Genomic DNA, 19,176 nt, shown 5'->3' on the forward strand with positions numbered 1-19,176 from the left:
CTAGTCACTCTATTTTCAGAGGAGGAAACTTTCTGGCATGCAAGAAACTGATTAAGCAACTTCACACAAATACTGCCTGTGTTGAGCAGCATCTGTCTCATGGATGGGGACCTAGGCGCCTCCAGATATTGTTTGACTCCAATCCTCATCAACCCCAGACAGCATAGTCCAGTGTGATGGGACCTATAGTATAACAACATTTAAAAGTCCTATGTACTTCACTTCTTCAGTGGCTACCAAAACCACAAAATGAACTTTTAGACACAAAGAGGAAATATGTTCAAGCAGTGTTATAAAATGTGCTGCTTGTAGAAAGGTAGACTACATTTGAACCAGGGATCTCCTGATTCATGACTCCATATATATCTACAGTTTTATGTTATGTATATCTTTGTTTTTAGTTCAGCAGGAATATTTCTCTTTCTCTCTCTCTCTCTCTCTCTCTATATATATATAATGAAAAATATACGTAAAGGGTTGCAAATTAGTGGCAAAATAGTTTGGAAAACAGCATAGCTCATGCTCAAAAATAAACAGTAAGATTTTTGTAAACATTTGCCTTGCCCAAAGAATGATTATCTTTTATCTTGTAGGTTGCAAAAGTACCTCCATGCTACCATCTACATCTGAATCTGAATCAAAGAGTTGTAATCAGGTCATGTTTTTTCCTAATGTACTTTAGAACTCATAATTTACTTTTGCAGTCAGCCAATGTAAGCTTGGGACGCAGGTGGCGCTGTGGGTTAAAGCCTCAGCGCCTAGGACTTGCCGATCGAAAGGTCGGCGGTTCGAATCCCTGCGGCGGGGTGCGCTCCCGCTGCTCGGTCCCAGCGCCTGCCAACCTAGCAGTTCGAAAGCACCTCCAGGTGCAAGTAGATAAATAGGGACCGCTTACCAGCGGGAAGGTAAACGGCGTTTCCGTGTGCGGCTCTGGCTCGCCAGAGCAGCAATGTCACGCTGGCCACGTGACCCGGAAGTGTCTCCGGACAGCGCTGGCCCCTGGCCTCTTAAGTGAGATGGGCACACAACCCCAGAGTCTGTCAAGACTGGCCCGTACGGGCAGGGGTACCTTTACCTTTACCTTTAATGTAAGCTTATGTTGTGTAACATCCTGTTTTCAGATAAACAATTAAAGCAGGTCAATGTGTAGATTATTACTAGAATAGTAATGGATTATTTCAAAGACAATGTTTGATACTCATAGCACCAAGTTCTAATGCAAACAATCCCTTAAATCTTAATATTTGAGAAGATAATGCATATCTCTCAGAAATGCTAAGTATCGTAATATTATTACAGTAACTTTGCTTCCTTCCATATTCTTTCACATCACGTAGTCTTGCTTAGTCTTGTTATATAATTCTTGCAAATGTTATTACTTAAAACTTACGCACTGGGCCTTTTTACCAATCCAGTCTAATAAATAAATGCCATTTCCCCCTTTGTTCACTGGAGCAAATGCCTCTCTTCCCATATTTCTGTTTTGTGGAACTCCTACTCAGATCCAGTGTACCTGCCAAAACAGATTTCTAAACTGAAATGGATTCATAAATATTTGCAGAGTGTGTATATTGCTTTAGGACTAGGCTTATGTACTCAGTACTAGAATTGTATGAGTGATCCCTGTAGAGGATTTAGAATTATTGCATGCCCAGTGTCTGATAGTTCTAGCATTTATTGTATTTCATCTATGAGTTTGGCCTCATCATCACCCTAACAAAGATCAACATCCTGGGTCAGGATGTCATTGGCACTCCACACACCAGCATTGGTGACCATGTGCTTGAGTTGGTAGACGATTTTGTCAACCTGGATTCCATCATAACCAGCAACCTCTCCATTGACATTGAGCTGGACAAACGTATTCGCAAGGTGGCTACGAAAATGGCTCACTTCACCAAAATGCTAACGTCTAATATAAAGATGAAGGTTTACCAGGCTTGTGTTTTGAGCATGCTGCTTTATGGAAGTGAGTTGTGGGCAACTTACACATGACAGGAGTGATGCATCAATGCCTTCCATATGTGCTGTGTCAGGAAGATTTTGGGCATCACATGGCAGGACAGAGTCTCAAACAAAGATGCGCTCTCCCAAGCCCATATTCCCAGCATGTTCGCACTTCTCTCTTAGAGATGTCCATGCTGGCTTGGAAGATGGCAGGATTCCCAAGGACATGCTTTATGGAGGCCTAGTCTCAGGCGCTAGGTCTGTTGGCAGACCAACTCTGTGTTACAAAGATGTCTGCAAACGTAACATGAAGGCTGGCAACATTAACCCTGCCATATGGGAATCTCTTGCAGACGATTGCAGTACCTGGAGACAGACTGTCAGGTTGTGTATCCACAGCAGTGACCAGAGGAGGAATGACTGCTGATAGGAGCACAGAGAGAAGAGATGCCATGGTGCACTTGTAGTAGTAGCAAAACTGGATGCTGTCATCTCCCCCACCTGCAATAAAGCCTGTCTGTCCCATATCAGTCTCTACAGCCACAACAGGTGTTGTAAATTTACAATGGTTTGGCTTTATCCCCGAAGGGGCATTGTTCCATTGTCTCCCGAGACAGGCATGTGCCAAGAACAACAACAAGGGGGTCAGAGCTTCCATTCAGACATTATCAGCCATCCTTGAAAACTGCTCAGCCAACCATGGGTAGCTGCTCTAGAAATCTGCAGCTTGCCAATATGTAAGAACAGTAGCATCTGAACAACTGCCCACTGCTGTGTAGTGTTATCTTTAGAAGAAGGTACATGTGTGTTAAAGGTATCCTAAACACTGGGCACATTTGAAAAGTACACAGCCAAACACAGAAATGACCAAAATATGGATAAATTTTAAAAAGGAAGGGAGTGGCTTTATCTACACATAATGCTAAATAAATCTATGGCTTTAGCCTTAGAGTGTATGAGAAAGTGAGAAATGAGTGGTGCATACAGAGAAAAATCAAAGGTGCATTGTTCCTCTCCCATTTTTGTCCTGCTACCTCAGATATGCAGATGACACAACATTGATGGCAGAAAGTGAGGAGGAATAAAACAATCTTTTAATGAGGGTGAAAGACGAGAGTGCAAAATATGGTTTGAAGCTCAACAAAAACGAAGATCATGGCCACTGGTCCCATTGCCTCCTGGCAAATAGAAGGGGAAGAAATGGAGGCAGTGAGAGATTTTACTTTCTTGGGCTCCATGATCACTGCAGATGGTGACAGCAGCCACGAAATTAAAAGACGCCTGCTTCTTGGGAGAAAAGCAATGACAAACCTAGACAGCATCTTAAAAAGCAGAGACATCACCTTGCCAATAAAGGTCCGTATAGTTAAAGCTATGGTTTTCCCAGTAGTGATGTATGGAAGTGAGAGCTGGACCATCAAGAAGGCTGATCACCGAAGAACTGATGCTTTTGAATTATGGTGCTAGAGGAGACTCTTGAGAGTCCCATGGACTGCAAGAAGATCAAACCTATCCATTCTGAAGGAAATCAGCCCTGAGTGCTCACTGGAAGGACAGATCGTGAAGCTGAGGCTCCAATACTTTGGCCACCTCATGAGAAGAGAAGACTCCCTGGAAAAGACCCTGATGTTGGGAAAGGTGGAGGGCACAAGGAGAAGGGGACGACAGAGGACGAGATGGCCGGACAGTGTTCTCAAAGCTACCAACATGAGTTTGACCAAACTGCAGGAGGCAGTGGAAGACAGGAGTGCCTGGCGTCCTCTGGTCCATGGGGTCATGAAGAGTCGGACACGACTAAACAACAACAACTGGAACTTAACTGTGGTTAGGCTTCAAGTTACTTTTGAACCTTTGCTTGTGGTTTGTCTTCCCCAAAGAACAAAACTTGAATGCCGGTCATGGTTTATTTGGATTAAGGCAAACAATGAAGCCAGCTTCAGTGTTCATTGTTCAGTGTTCAGATTAAACACTAAACCAAACCATGACTTAGCTCCTAGTAGCATGGCAGCAGGAATGGGGAAGAAGCAAAGTGGCTGTGCACTAGCATGCATTCTCATCCACACTAAGCCATAGTTTGGTTTAGCGTTACATGTGAACCAGGTCCCTGTCATCAGTGATGTCTGGATTAGATTGGACAGTTCTAAACTTGGTTTATTGGGAGTTTGTTATGGGCAATTTCAGAAACAGATTAATTCGATGTACTGCAATATCCTGCTACTCCCAGAATCAATGGTGCATTGCCAATGAATTTGATTGGCTGAAACCACAACTTAGTCCTTTGTTAGTAAATTTGTTTGTACTACAACATGCCACTGAATCAACGTGTTCCTTTGGACTGGAAATGAATTACTTTAAATTGCATTTTTTAGGTTCCCAGAAACTGCTGAACTCAGACAATTACAACTGAGCTATATACACTTTACTATAAGCTAGTGGGTTCCAATTCCTTTAAATCTAAGGGTGCTTCCCACAAGAAGTAAATCTTTTTTTAAAGTCGCTAGTCTCTGTGTTAATAACATCCTCACTGATATTGCAAGTGTCCAAAAATTAAATCTTTTTTCATTTCTTAGTACAGAAGAGTCTCATTTCTTTATGACATGAACAAGGTAGTGATTGGCAACCAATAATTTTCGTCTTTAATTTAAATTATTGCTTTCTATTACTCTTCATTTCTGGAAAACTATCATTTGGATTTTTAAGAAAGCTTCCTATATTTCATGCTGTATTAACCAATTTTCATAAGTTTTTTTTAAAAGGTATTAGCGATAAAAAGGCATGCTTACATCCCTATTTTGACTTTATTTACTTAAAAGTAAAGCAGAATAATTTCAACAGAAGGAAGATCTAGGTCAGGGTTAGCTAACGTGGTGTCCTCCAGATGTTTTGACTACTATCAGGTCCAGCCAGAATGGCTAATGGTAAGAGATTATGGGAGTCCAAATTATTTGGAAGACACCATCTTTGCTACCCCTGGTCTAGGTGAATGTGCTGAATCTCACAACTTCATGACAGAACATGCTCTGTCTCTACCTTATATTTTCTCTTTGCAAATGAGGCCAAGAAGGCAAATTTGTGAGCAAATTTGTGGGTGAGGGGAGAGCTTTTACCCCTTCCTTTTGGCCATCACTTCCTCCTTCAACTCCCCTTGCAGAAACTACCCCCAGCCACACATGGAAGGGTTTTAGACCCATGCTTCATTTACTTGTCACAGCACTCTCAGGTGTATTTAGGATCACTGCCTTTTTGGAATTAATCACCATGGAAATTACTGGTATTTATTTCTAAGTAAATTGAAGGGCTCACAGGTAATATTAAACCATGCATAACATTATTAGGATGAGTCACAGTACTTGTGTATTTCCCCATTCCCTTACCTCCTCTGCTGTGGCCATGAAGAGAGATCAGAAACTTGCAACACCATTTTAGATTAACAACAGTTTAGCATTATGGCTGAGCTCTAAACTGTGGTAAAGCTTGTTTCAGCAAACCATGGTTATAAATGAGCACAGTTTGTCCAAATTCAGATGATATATAGAACTGTGTTTGATTTAAATAGAGATGAAAGCTTCTAAACTCCTAACGCCCATGCTTGGACCAGATTGTTTAAAATAGCACAACCAAACAAGGTACAAAATAATGTATTGTTGCAAGTGAATATTTTATTCAGCTTGGCTAAAATGGAAAATTGTATTTATACTTCTAGAAGCTGTGATATGGCTTTGTAATAATTGTGTCAGATTATATGGAAATTTATGTCCATTGCAATTCGAGTGATTGATGTGAAATGTCAGTGAAGAACTTGTCTCATTGTGCTTTTCCATATTAAGAGGCTGTTCAGTGTTTCAAGATTAAGGGAAATGGAATGACTTTGTTAAGTAGTAAACTGATATTTTTTGACATTTAAAAAAATCTATATGGTTTCAAAACATTTAACACTTGAATAACTTGATGAATGTCTCTGAAAATCACAGGGAAGTGCACCTACCATTTTAGTTTTGCTTCAGAATGAATTAGAGTCCTTAGCATTTCTCTAGGAGGTAAACAACTTTTCAGCAGATGTTTTTTGTTAAGGGAAGCAGCTCTTTGTATTGTGATATCTCAATTTCTGTCTTGCATCCAGGATTTTATATAATTCCATCTGTGGGAAAATACATTGGCTCTCTTCCTCTGTAAGTTATTATAAAAGTGAGGATTTTTGAAAACCCTTGAGTTTTCTGTCTATTGTGTTTGTTCGTAATCACACTAACACCTGTTTTATTACTGTTTGGCAACTGTGCTAAAAATGAATAGACACCCATGAATATAACCACAGTATGTTCACAATAAGCCCCTTGATATTTGACTCATTTTGCCCTGTTGATGCATTGAATAGCTGGGCTGTGCCATAATTGGCCAGGTTAAAAGGTGGCAACCCTACTGTGTATGCCTGTGTGAGAAACGAGCACTGTGTGTGCCTGAAATATTTTGCAGCTTCTCCTTTGTTTAAATTAACAATGTACCTTTCTAATATGTTGCCCTGTTTTGTTTACCACCTACTACTTCGGGTATCAGCCCTTTTCACACAGCTTGAAGTGAGTGCATGGAAAGGAGGGTGTTGGGATTGCACCTGTCAGCCCCACCCTTAGGTGCAGGTAAAGGGACCCCTGACCATTAGGTCCAGCCATGATCGACTCTGGGGTTGTGGCGCTCATCTTGCTTTATTGGCCGAGGGAGCTGGCATACAGCTTCCGGGTCATGTGGCCAGCATGACTAAGCCGCTTCTGGTGAACCAGAGCAGCGCACGGAAATGCCGTTTACCTTCCCGCTGGAAGGTATACCTATTTATCTACTTGCACTTTGACGTGCTTTCAAACTGCTAGGTTGGCAGGAGCAGGGACTGAGCAACGGGAGCTCACTCTGTTGCGGGGATTCGAACTGCCAACCTTCTGATCAGCAAGTCCTAGGCTCTGTGGTTTAACCCACAGCGCCACCCGCGTCCCAGCCCCACCCTTAAGTACCATGTATTTTGTCTGTACAAGGGCGTACACCTGAAATCAGTAAGTTTTGTATGTGAGAGAACTCTACTTGTCATTTTTGCAGGGTGCAGTTTTTACCTTGCAGTCTACACTCATTAGGATGAATATGCACAGCATGTTGGATCGGCGGGGAAGTGGTTGCAGGGGCGACAAAAGGGGGCACATGCCTTAGGCAGCAGGTTTAGGTGAGCAGCAAAATCAGAGGATATTATTTGGATCTGTCCAATAGCCTTCCCTTTTGGGTGTGCCTTTACGCCAAATTAACAACACTGCTACGGAGTCCCATTAAATGGGGTTTTGACTATGTATAAGACCATTCCAAGGGTGAGGAAAGAAAAGCAAGATGCCCGGTGTGTGACCTCTTCTGAAATATGTTCCCCACTTTAAAACAATAAGGCTGGCCCTTAAAGCCTCCAGGTGGTACATTTGTTGTCCTGCTGTCTGTGAGGTGTGGTGGTTCCCCCAGACTGCCAGATCTGCTGGGGACTTGTGAATAAAGTCTCTGCAATCCCAAGGAGAGATAAGGAACCATTGTAGTCACCAGTGCTGTCTAGATGTCTGATCTCACAGAACCCAAACCAGGGCTATTTGAATTAGCCTTGGCAATATTTAGAACCAGATCCACCAACTGCTCGTTTCCTCCTGCCTCTGAAGGCCTGTGTGGGTCCTGGATGGAGACAGGAAGATGATTGCACAGTGTCTGGAATATCACAGTTCTTCCTCCCCTGTCTCTCCCACCCCCTTGTGTCCACTGAAATAAGCAGTGGTGCTGTCTGGCAGGATTTTGGGGCAATGTCCAGGGTTCCATTGAACAGGATGAACAGGATGCCTCCCAACACAGCAGGACTGCCTTACCAATGTTTTAAAGTAAACAAAGGAAATGTTTTAAAGTAAACAAAGTACTGTACATTGCCATCTAAAAGGTGTCAAGGGTGAAGGAGTAGGCAGATGTATAAGGTGGTGTGACTGGGGGTCTCCCAAGAGCAGGAGGCCTGCCTTGCCACATTCTGAAGTGAAATAATACACATTACTTTCCAAAGAACTCCCACACACCTCACAAAGCTATGAAGTCCAAGTCACCTAAATGCACATTTTTAGGAACGAGGGGCAAAATTCAAAATCCCCCTCTAGCTTTACATTTAAAATGACACACTCCTAGCTGCTAGTAAACCAAGATACTAAGAATGACAACAATAAGCACAAATTGTGTTTGTGACCTATTTTTGGAAGGGCCCCCTTAGAAATTCCTTGGACAGCACACCACTTATCTTTTGGATTGAATGAGAAGGTCACCAGTGGTGAAATGGTACCAATGGTACAAATTCAAAACCCCACCTGGGTGAGGATGGCCCAGGAGTGTAAGACTGCCAACCGAAAATAGATCTCATACTCTCTTGCCCTTGTATTTTCTTCTTCCTTCATGTGAATCAACCTCTTAGATAGCAGGAACAAGGTCATAACTTTTAAGCAGCTTAAAAACCCTCCACAAATAATCCTGGTCCTATTTCAGATGAAAATGAGGGCACCACTAGATGCACCATTAGCAGGCAGAGAAATTTTCAATGAGACCAAAGTGCACAGGAGCAGAGGTTTAATTATTCCCTCCCCAGCTACAATTCCAACAAAAATCACACTCTTTTCTAGGGCTGATGACAGAGGAAGGGGGATCATCACTGGGAAATGGTTAAATTTCCCCAGCACACTGCAGACCAGATGAAATCAGTGCATTCTGTACCTGCAATCTAACAAAAAAGAAGAAAACACCTTGCTGTGCTTCCTGGTGATGCTTTTAGCATTTCATCTTGGTGGTTTCTGGACTAGCCATCAAACCGATTCAATTCATATTTAGAATCTGGGATATAGTTATCATAAGGCTTTGGTATGTACATATGGCATCAACATGGCTTCGGCATTCTGTTGGTGGGACTGCCCCGAACATAACTCAAGGACAACATTTTAATGCCTCTTGGTTTCAGTACTAATTTCTGTTTTATTTTGAACAAGAAACAAATATTCTGAGATAGCAATGAATGCAATGTGACACTTCTTTGAGGTTTTTTTGCTGAATATCCTGAAATATGTGTCCGACTATTGTAATTTCCTTTTGCTGAATTGAACTATTGATACTGGAAGCATGACCTCTTTTGTGACAGTAGATCTTGACTGAAGAATGCTCCATTACCTCATTTGCACAGCATGGAAAGAAGAAAAATTGGACTATTCATTGGCAGTCATGGTGAATGAGAACAGGAACTAAATACATCTGGGCATCGAATGTAGCTGAAATGTATGGTTTATGGGTTCAGACCAGGTCAACTCCCAAAAAGAGCAATATTTTCTCTGGAGAAGACAGGCATCCCAATCCACAAATGGTGTAAGCTTTCAATGCAAGGGGACTGTAGGGCAGGGAGCCAAGAGGAAAGTGAAGCCATTGAAGAGGACTGGGTGAGGAGCCATGGATGACAAAAGATGATTTAGTGCTACTGGATTCTGGCCTAACCAGTTTGTGAATTGCAATCTAATAGAGAGGTTTCCCTGAGCCAGGCTACAAAAAATAAAATAAAAATATTGGGGGTTCATTAAAACCTGACTCAAAGGAGAGCTGATCTTTATAAGTCCCAGCTGGATCAAAACTTGAGCCGGAGAAGAATGGTTGACTTTCTCAGCCCATGAGTTTCCTCCTGTGGTACGTAATGGAGCAGTACTACTTTTCCAGCTCTTTAGCTACATGCAGGTAGAATGAGTCTCTTGCTACCTCTGAGAAAGGGGTCGTTTTTTCAAGCCCTCAGTTTGACAAGGAGAAATCACCAGAGCTCTTCCATATCTTTTGCAGAAGAATTTGTGTAAATTCTGAATCAATGTAAGGAGAGCTTTGGAAAGCACACCCTTCTTTAAAGTCTACTCCTTGTGCTTTAATTCAATTTGACATTTGAATCCCTCCTAGAAATGTGTCCAGAAGGCAAGCCTTTCAAATCTGTTCAGCACAAGGGTCTTAAAAAATCATTTGTAAGTTCATACATTAGTATTGAGAGCCAGTGTGGTGGTTAAGAGCGGTAGTCACGTAATCTGGGGAACCGGGTTCGCGTCTCCGCTCCTCCACATGCAGCTGCTGGGTGACCTTGGGCCAGTCACACTTCTTTGAAGTCTCTCAGCCCCACTCACCTCACAGAGTGTTTGTTGTGGGGGAGGAAGGGAACGGAGATTGTTAGCCGCTTTGAGACTCCTGAAGGGGAGTGAAAGGCGGGATATCAAATCCAAACTCTTCTTCTTCTTCTATAGCTCTTTTCAAACAGTAAAAAAAGAGAAGGCTCATCACCATATCACATGTCTAATATCATGTTATTTAGAATTGTTATAAAATTAGATATTCAATTATAACATAGAGAAAAAAGCATAAGGTTCGATATGACCATGGTATATATATATTTTAATCCAAAAATGAATGAAAAGGATTATTTCTTAATGCATTTATCACTTTGTGGGCTATCATGACCTCCAGGTCCAACTAACTATTAGTGACTACCAGTGGCGGGGTAGTGGTGCTTTCCTGGCCTCCCATTGTTGGCATTGCTGCGGCTAATAACAGGACATCAGTCTTTGATTCTTAAATACACGTGTGGGTGACTGTGTCTTCAAGTCTGAATTTCAGTGGTTTCTTTCAAATACAGGTCTCTGTTGGCACACATCATCATGCTCTATGCATAGGTGAAGCATCAGTTTTGAGAAGAACATCACAGATAAAAACAAACAAGTATTATTTATCAGAATAAGCACTCTCACTATGGCCATTTGAGTCCATTTGATTGTCTGTTCTGCTTACTTATGTGAGACACATAGAAATAAATCTTGTTTTATCTCACTGGAAATACTTTGTTTTGGTAGGGAGGAGGAATAGGAAAAGGAAACAAAATTGTAATGAACAACAAATGCTGTTTTCTTGTCCAATCATAACACATTCTCATTCAGATTTCTGTACATAAAAATTACCTGTGTGTGACCTTCTCTTTAAATACAGTAATGTAGAAGATGGCACTATGCGATTAAAGTTTAAAATGTATATGTACCGGTATTTAAATTGGCTTTTGCCATACATCTGTATGAATAATTTTCTTTATCTGATAATAGCTACATTACCCATCTAATTACATCTCCCTCTCTCTCTTGTTTTTGATAAAAGAAGGCAGTTCTTAGACATTTCCATAACTGGATATTTAAAATTGAGGTTAGTGTTGTTTTTCATTGATATTGTCAAGTCGTTCAGTGTATTACAAAGAATAAAAGGAATGGTTAAAGAACAAAGGCACCTTCACGTAACACCCACAAACCTGATATCCACTATTATTCCACAGTGGCATATGTGAGCTGGCATTCTGTGGAAATTACTTCACCCTATAAAAGGAAAGCCATCTTGGATTTTGGGATGGTGATGAGACAAATAGTATGTTTGACAGTCAGTTCTTATGTAGTGGGAAATCTTGGTACAGAAGTCCTCCAGGCCACCAGCAGCGCCTACGCATTGGAATGTGCGTAAGCAATGCCACCCTGCCTGCACACTTCTGCTGGCTGCTACTGATTTACCATAATCCATAGGAAGTGCAGTGAGGGAAGAAGGGATTCCCAGGACCACTGAGTAGCACATTTACGGTAATCTCCATGGCTACAGCTCAATGGAGATAACAAATTGTGTGCGCTTGTCCATCATTACAATTTCTTCTTCTTCACAGAACTCCTTAGATTACTTTGCAAAGCAGGGGGACTGTGACGAAAATGGACTCTGTTTATTTGGATTCAGCTTTGATAGGAACTGTTGTTTATTATATGATAAATGCATCTCCTACTTGGCTGTTGGGGAATTATAGGTTTAATGTGCTATACCTGACCTACCCTCAGGCTCAGTTCAGAAGGCAGTAGAACTTCATGGTGGATGTGAGAGATGGCACCTCTCTTGTCTGAGGGTGGTAAAATTAAAAGGCTCGTAGGCTTCCCGTCATCTGTAACCACCAATTCTTTTCCTAGAATACTCTTTGAGAAATGCTGCTTTAGTTACTGATCCATAATGGAACCTTTACTCTTATCTGATAACTGCAAAGTTTATTCAGGAGTCTGTGGCGAGGGATTTTATCGAAAGCTTTTTGAAAGTCTAAGTACACAATGTAGACTGGATTAGAGCTATCATATGCTTGTTGATGCTCTGCAAAGAATTCTAAAAGGTTAGTGAGGTAGGACTTACCCTTGTAGAAGCCAAGCTGGTTCTGTTTTAGCAAGACTACTTTTTTCAAAAAAAGAAAATACAGCAGATATAAAGCCTTAAAGTAAATCAACGAATACTCCTCCTAAACAATTCACAACTGGAAAAGTAAACAAATAGAAACATAGGTAAAGTAGAATCCGAACATGCACTGAACTAACATATGAATGAATAAATGAAAGATCCATTTCATTTAAAGCACATGACATATCCCAAAGAATCCTGGGTATCAGACGTGCTGCCTTGCCCCAATGACAGTAGGTGCCCGGGGCTTCTGACATCACCATGGTGTGTGCGCATGCTGACATGACGTTGGCACACCCTGCAGTGTGCTGACATCACGCATGTGGCGGGAATGTGCACATGCCGCCAAATAGAACCTTTGAGGTCCTGGCCCCTTCATAAAAAAATTGTGGGTGGCCAGGCATAGTTGGCACCTTTGCCACAGACTCCTGAATAAACTCCTGACAGAGCTGCAGTCTCCAGCATCCTTCACAAACTATAGTCCCCAGGGTTCTTTGGGGGACATCATGTGCTTTAAATGTGATTTGGACATGCGTTAAATGTGTGGTGTAGACCTGCCGCTAATCATAATTAAAAATTGCATTAACCATAAATCTTACAGTAAAGCAGGCATGGGGAATCTCTGGCCCACAGACCCAATTAGGCTACACCCACCTTCTCCACACCTCGCAGCATATAGTCTCTTGAATCCTTCATCCTGCTATTTCTTCCTATCTTTCAGAGTAATCAGGGCTTGTTCTTCATTATGCCTGACAATTCCATCTTTAACAATGCTTTCCACAAGTTTCCCAAGAACAGATGTTAACCTAACAGCCATGTAATTTCCCAGATCCTCCCAGGGTCCCTTTTTGAGAAAAAGTGTGTTGCATTGGCCACATTCCTGTCCTCAGGAATGGTTGATTGAGTAGTTATTAGTAGCTCCACAGGACTTGAAATACTGGATAATATTGCGTGTGTGATCCCATTTCCTCAAACACATATGCAGCAGAAAGGAAACAGATGTCATCCGTTTACAAATGCCAAATTGTGCAACACCACATGTATCCATAATGCAAGAGGTTTTGAAATAGCATAAATACACTGCTAAAGCAAGCTGATCATATGAAAACCCAAGTTTTAAACTCTATAATGGCATTGGCCAGCCTTTTTGCCTGACAGGGGGAATCTATATTGGTGCCTATATTGGCTGGAGCCAGAGCCTAAGTCAAAAGTGTTCTGGATTGCCCCTTTTGTGGTGGAATTACACTGAAAGGAGAGCACCATAATTTTGTTGTTGAGAAATGACAAAAATTGTGAGAGGGACAAAACTCTTGGACATAAAAAGCCCTGGAAAATGGTATAATATAAGAAAGCTTCTGCCTCCTCATGGACCATCTAGTCTAACGGATCACTGCAACTCATGAGGCTGCCTCCATGTAAGGCATCTTCACAAAGATTAAAGCAGCTCGCTGAGTCACTTGAGAATGCAAACGTTAAACTTACATTGTCCAGAAATGCTCATGTAAATTTAAAAATGTCCCCCACATTCTGTCAAACAATAACAATCAGATGATAACATAAATAACAAAAGAAAAGCTTCATATATGAAACCATGTACAGTCCCACATCACCACTGGCAGCTGTGGGATATTCCCTTCTACATAATGAGGACTTCCTCACTCGAGTAGGTAGATAAGTTGAATTTTTGTAGAAATTTTTTTTAAAATAGTTTTTGTTTTTGATTCTTTTGGGTGGGCATATTTCAGTCAACCAGATGTCAGTGCAAAAGAGGTTCACTTCGAATTTAAAGAATCTGAGCCCAGAAATTTGTTTTAAGTACCAGAATGGAACTTCTGCGTAACAATCCACTCCGGGTCGTCGCCCCCCCACTACTTTCTTCATATCAGCAGTATAATTTTGGGGTAGGGTGGGAGTGTTGTAATTGTTGGGATTGTTTAAAAAAACTGGGAGTTGGAAATCCTTGTTGATCTACTTCAAATCACCCCAAGATCTACCAGTAGATACTGATCTACCTTCTGGCCACCCTTGCATCAAGAGGGCAAATTATAACAATACCGAACACATTTCATTAGTAATATGTCATACCTCTAGCAGTCCCCGAAGCTGAGCTCCTTCCTGAAGTACAAATTTATTGCTATGAGCTTCTTTAGGGCCGGGCCCAAGGAGTATTTTCCCACATACATTACATAGTAAAATAAATTATGAAAAACATACCGTTTATCGTTTCTTGAAATTTCATTCTGAGAAATTAAATACCGTATTGACCCGAATATAAGCCACACTTTTTTCCAAATTCAGGCTGTGAAAAGTTAAAGTGTGGCTTATATTCGCGACCTTACTATGCCCCCCCCCCCCCAAGGAAGCAGCCCAGGAGCACAGGGCAATGGTGTGCAGCCTGCCCAGCACTCCCAAGTCTCCCCCGGTGCCGGTTTGGGGTAGTAGTGCCTGGAGTGCCATTATGCTGGGAGGTGGGCTGCACCCACAAATAAGCCTTGAATTTTAAAGACGTGGCTTATTTGCAGGTGTGTCTTATATTTGGGGCAATACGGTAGATTCAGAAATTGTGTCAGATCTCACCTGTGGCTGATTTCTTTAGCACTGTCGTTATGCAGTAATATAAATGTTACATGAAGCGAACACAATCATTCATACAGGATATGTCATCTGTCTCCAAACTTGGCAACCCTCAAGTAAAAAATATGGAGTGTTATGGTGAGATTAACAATGATGATGATACAAATATTGTTCTTGCCCTATTATATGTCACTAGAGTTGTGCAGTTTTCAAAAGGCAGTTGTTGACAGTTGGCTTGCATATATAAATACAATTGTATGGAACTCTTGACTCTTATATAAATAGCAGAGATAATTGCACTGATCGGTGGAGAGACTAACAGAAAGGGTACTGGGATACTTTGTTAGCAAACTTGATTATTTACTCTGGTGTTATATCTACAGTTCCCCCTGGAAGGTCCAAAACTTCAACCAGGATAAACATTGTACACAGCACTTGCATGAATTTTAAGAGCTAAGTTTGGTTGCTTTACCCGTCCAGCCTCACTTTGTTCAAACGTCTGCTGTTATTTAATACTGCCACTTTCCTGTGCCCTCCATCCCCTCTCCCACCCGGACTTCATGCAAATCCAGGATTGTGATGCAGCAGCACAAATCCTCCAACAGCAGCTGTGCAAAGACAGCCTTACAATTTTATGAATATAGGGTGTGTGTGTGTGTGTGTGTGTGTGTGTGTGTGTGTATCCTAGATCCCTAAGTTACTTAGCACCAAACACAGCAATTATATCAGTAATGAATTTGTCCATCCATGTCAAATAATAAATACGTTTTAGTGATATAGGTATGTATGTATCAGGCTCAGAGTACCTATTTAGCATTCAACAGACTGACTTGCCTTCCAAGGTTTTGGCACGCTTTTTCCTTTCAAATTAATTTGTGTGTTAATCCCTTGCAAGAAATCAATTTGAGTCCAAAAGCTCATTAGTTTGAATATATATTTTTAATTAAAGTATGGTTAGCTTTGCTTTTTTAACTCCACCATTTTTTTCTCTCAAACTGAGCAAGCATCTGGGCAGTAGAATAACAATGGGTTTGTGTTTGTTATTCTTTGCTGCCACTCCCTTTTCTTCCAGTTGCCTCTCTTGTTTCTCAGGGGCAGTCTGAGATTGGAAGTGTTATCTCTAAGTGGGTGTGCTTGAATAATCCACCTTCAGTTCCAGAATATGGCATGGATTCTAAGATGACTGTATAGAAGGAAATCACAGAAGGAAAGTGTCCCATCCTTCCCACTGCAATCACTAGCACTCCCGGAAAAGCCTTTCCAGAGGGCGATGGGACCCCCCTGAAAAATATGGAGTGGGAGAAAGGAGCTAATAGGGGAGGGGGAATCAATCAATATCAGGCAGAGATTCTCCTAATTTTGGCTGGTTCTCCTCTCCCACTGTACTCCCACCCCATTATTATTCAGAATGGCCACAATCCTCTGGAGAGGCTTTTTGGGGACTCAGGCAGGTGCCTTCTGTTCACTTATCTTAGAATCTGAGCCTATCAGAGCAATCTTGTGCAAACTTACATGCGAGTAAATTCCACTGGACACAGTGGGACATAAAAAGGTAAAGGTAAAGGACCCCTGACAGTTAAGTCCAGTCGCAAACGACTCTGGGGTTGTGGCGCTCATTTCGCTTTACTGCTGAGGGAGCTGACATTTGTCCGCAGACAGTTTTTCCAGGTCACATGGCCAGCATGACTAAGCCGCTTCTGTTGAAACCAGAGCAGCGCACAGGAATGCCGTTTATGTTCCCACTGGAGCGGTACAGTGGTTAAGAGCGGTAGATTCGTAATCTGGGGAACCGGGTTCGCGTCTCTGCTCCTCCACATGCAGTTGCTGGGTGACCTTGGGCTAGTCACGCTTCTCTGAAGTCTCTCAGCCCCACTCACCTCACAGAGTGTTTGTTGTGGAGGAGAAAGGGAAAGGAGAATGTTAGCCGCTTTGAGACTCCTTCGGGTAGTGATAAAGCGGGATATCAAATCCAAACTCTTCTTCTTCTTCTATTTGTATACTTGCACTTTGACGTGCTTTCGAATTGCTAGGTTGGCAGGTGCTGGGACCGAGCAACAGGAGTTCACCCTGTCGCGGGGATTCAAACCGCTGACCTTCCAATCGGCAAGCCCAAGGCTCAGTGCTTTACACCACAGCGCCACCCACGTCCCTATACAGTGGGACATACTTCTGAGTAAATATGCATAGGATGCTGCAGCATAGCAACCAGTTGTGCTTCGATGGAACCTGAACAATTCACATTTTTGGAAGAACTCAATGAACTGCGGTAGGTGGAAACTTAGTTGAACAAACCTTGCAAGAGGGTAGAAGTGGAGTAGGTTTCTTTGAAGACAAGGAACTCAAAGAGCAAATTGATGAGTGAAGCAACCCAGGATGTTTTAGTAAAACTGGGGACACTTGCTTGCAAGCAGTAGCTTGGAAGGAACAGAAGGGAAGAACTGAATTCCTCCTATTAAGTTATTTCCAGTTATCCTTTCAAGTGTCTCTTGCTGTGAGTCATCCTCGATTTTGCAAAAGTCCTGGCTTCTTTTCATGTGTTGAGAATGAGATTGTCAAGGAGTTAAGAGGAGGACATGAGGCTTTGGAAAGAGAAACAGCTTTTTAAAAAACGAAAACAGTTTGAGATTTCTTGTAAAAGGATATTGAAAATGTGTGTGGCCAGCCCAAATGGTCTTTTTTTGCTACTCCTTCCCACTACATATAATGCCACATTGCCCAAAATGTTTTTCTTTTAAAACAGAAGCCGATTCAGGAAGTGGAGGAGCATCTGGCAAGTAGCATTTAACTATAAGAAAATGAAAAAGTTCAGCTGGATCCAAAGGCCGCCTGGTCCAACATTCTGTTCTCACAGTAGCCAACCAGATACCTATAGGAAGTCTAACAAAGGACCTTAGTTACCACAGCATTGTTCCCAGTTATGATTCTGAGAAACTGGAATTCAGAGGTATACAGTGGTACCTCTGGTTAAGAACTTAATACGTTCCAGAGGTCTGTTCTTAACCTGAGACTGTTCTTAACCTGAGGTACCACTTTGAGGCTTCTCACTGCTGCTGCCACACAATTTCTGTTCTCACCCCCTGAGGTAAAGTTCTTAACCCGAGGTACTATTTCTGGGTTAGCTGAGTCTGTAACCTGAAGCGCCTGTAACCCGAGGTACCATTTTACTGCCTCCTGCCGTAGAACATAGCCGTTGTAGCTGCTATTCACTGATAGCCTTCTCCTCCATGAATTTTTCTAAAGCCATCCAAACTGATGGCCCTCACTGCATCTTGTGGGAGCAAATTATGTAGTTTAACTATGTGCTCTGTGAAGAAGCACTTTCTTTTGTCTGTCTTGAACTTTCCAACATTCAGCTTCAGTTGATGGTTTGTTCTAGAGCAATGACTTTTTTTAAAAAAAGACATTGCTCTAGAACGATATTTTGTCAGTAATCGAGTCAGAATAATATGTCCATTATTTTAATACTTTGATCACAAGCCACAAAACAGAGATTTGGAGTTATTGACTGTTTTGCTTACTTTGGTGTTTCAAAAACTATCTATAATGGAGGAGCAGGATTTAATTCTCTGCCAATTGGGTCATCAGTGTCTGCATTCAGATGGCTAACAGGTTTGTTTGGGGCTTTCATAGTATAAAAATGGATGTGCTGCATGCTGAATTTTGATTATGAAAACATTTTGACAGATGTTTCCAGACAGACATGAAAGAATTAGACCCTTTTATCACCGCAAAAAAACCAACAACAAAACCCTGAGGTGGTTTCGGATTACATGCTCAAGATTCTTTTATCAAATCTATTACCCATTTTCTTGCCTGGGTGTGCAAAATTTGCTTATGATGATTGCCAACTGAAATGAATTCTTAAATATTAGTGTGTATAGTTGAGAATTTAAGTGGTGTATTGTCCAGTGGTTAGAGTTCTGAGAATAAAATGGTGTGATAGCTTGCTTCTTAAAAGGGCTTTTACAGTATATTATTACACAGTAAAGAAAGTATGATATTTTCAGTCACAAACCTACAGTTCTAAGTGCTGCACACACTGTTTAAATCACATGGGAGTCAATGGGATTTAAGCCTCATAACTATGTTCAAGATTACTCCCTAACATAATATATGCCTCATAAATTAGACTATTAGTACATACTCTTTCTTGGAAGTAAGTGCCACAGAGCTCAATGGGGCTTGCTCCCAGGTAGATAGCATAGAATTGCTGTCTTAATTAGCTTTCCTTTTTGACCCATAAAAAATCAGAATAAGGGTTATTTAAAAAGGACATTGACTTGTCAGGAGTTACCACATTTTCAACTTTTATTTAATAGATCTTGTCTACATTGAAGTGAGCTATTACAGCTGCCCGAAAAGAAAGCA

The 19,176-nt window shown here is 41.6% G+C and overlaps 1 long non-coding RNA gene across 1 annotated transcript in view; it reads left to right on the top strand.

Annotated features, from left to right (window-relative positions):
• LOC310845828 overlaps positions 1-14,418 on the top strand; it is a 36,908-nt gene extending 22,490 nt beyond the window's left edge. Inside the window, exons 3-4 of the long non-coding RNA XR_014564983.1 lie at positions 594-655; positions 13,980-14,418. This is a non-coding gene — a long non-coding RNA (uncharacterized lncRNA). The remainder of the gene's footprint in view (positions 1-593; positions 656-13,979) is intronic.
• Positions 14,419-19,176: the final 4,758 nt, after the last annotated feature.

The sequence above is a fragment of the Podarcis gaigeae genome (assembly GCF_964106915.1).
Source record: "Podarcis gaigeae genome assembly, chromosome: 5".
Lineage (NCBI taxonomy): Eukaryota > Metazoa > Chordata > Lepidosauria > Squamata > Lacertidae > Podarcis > Podarcis gaigeae.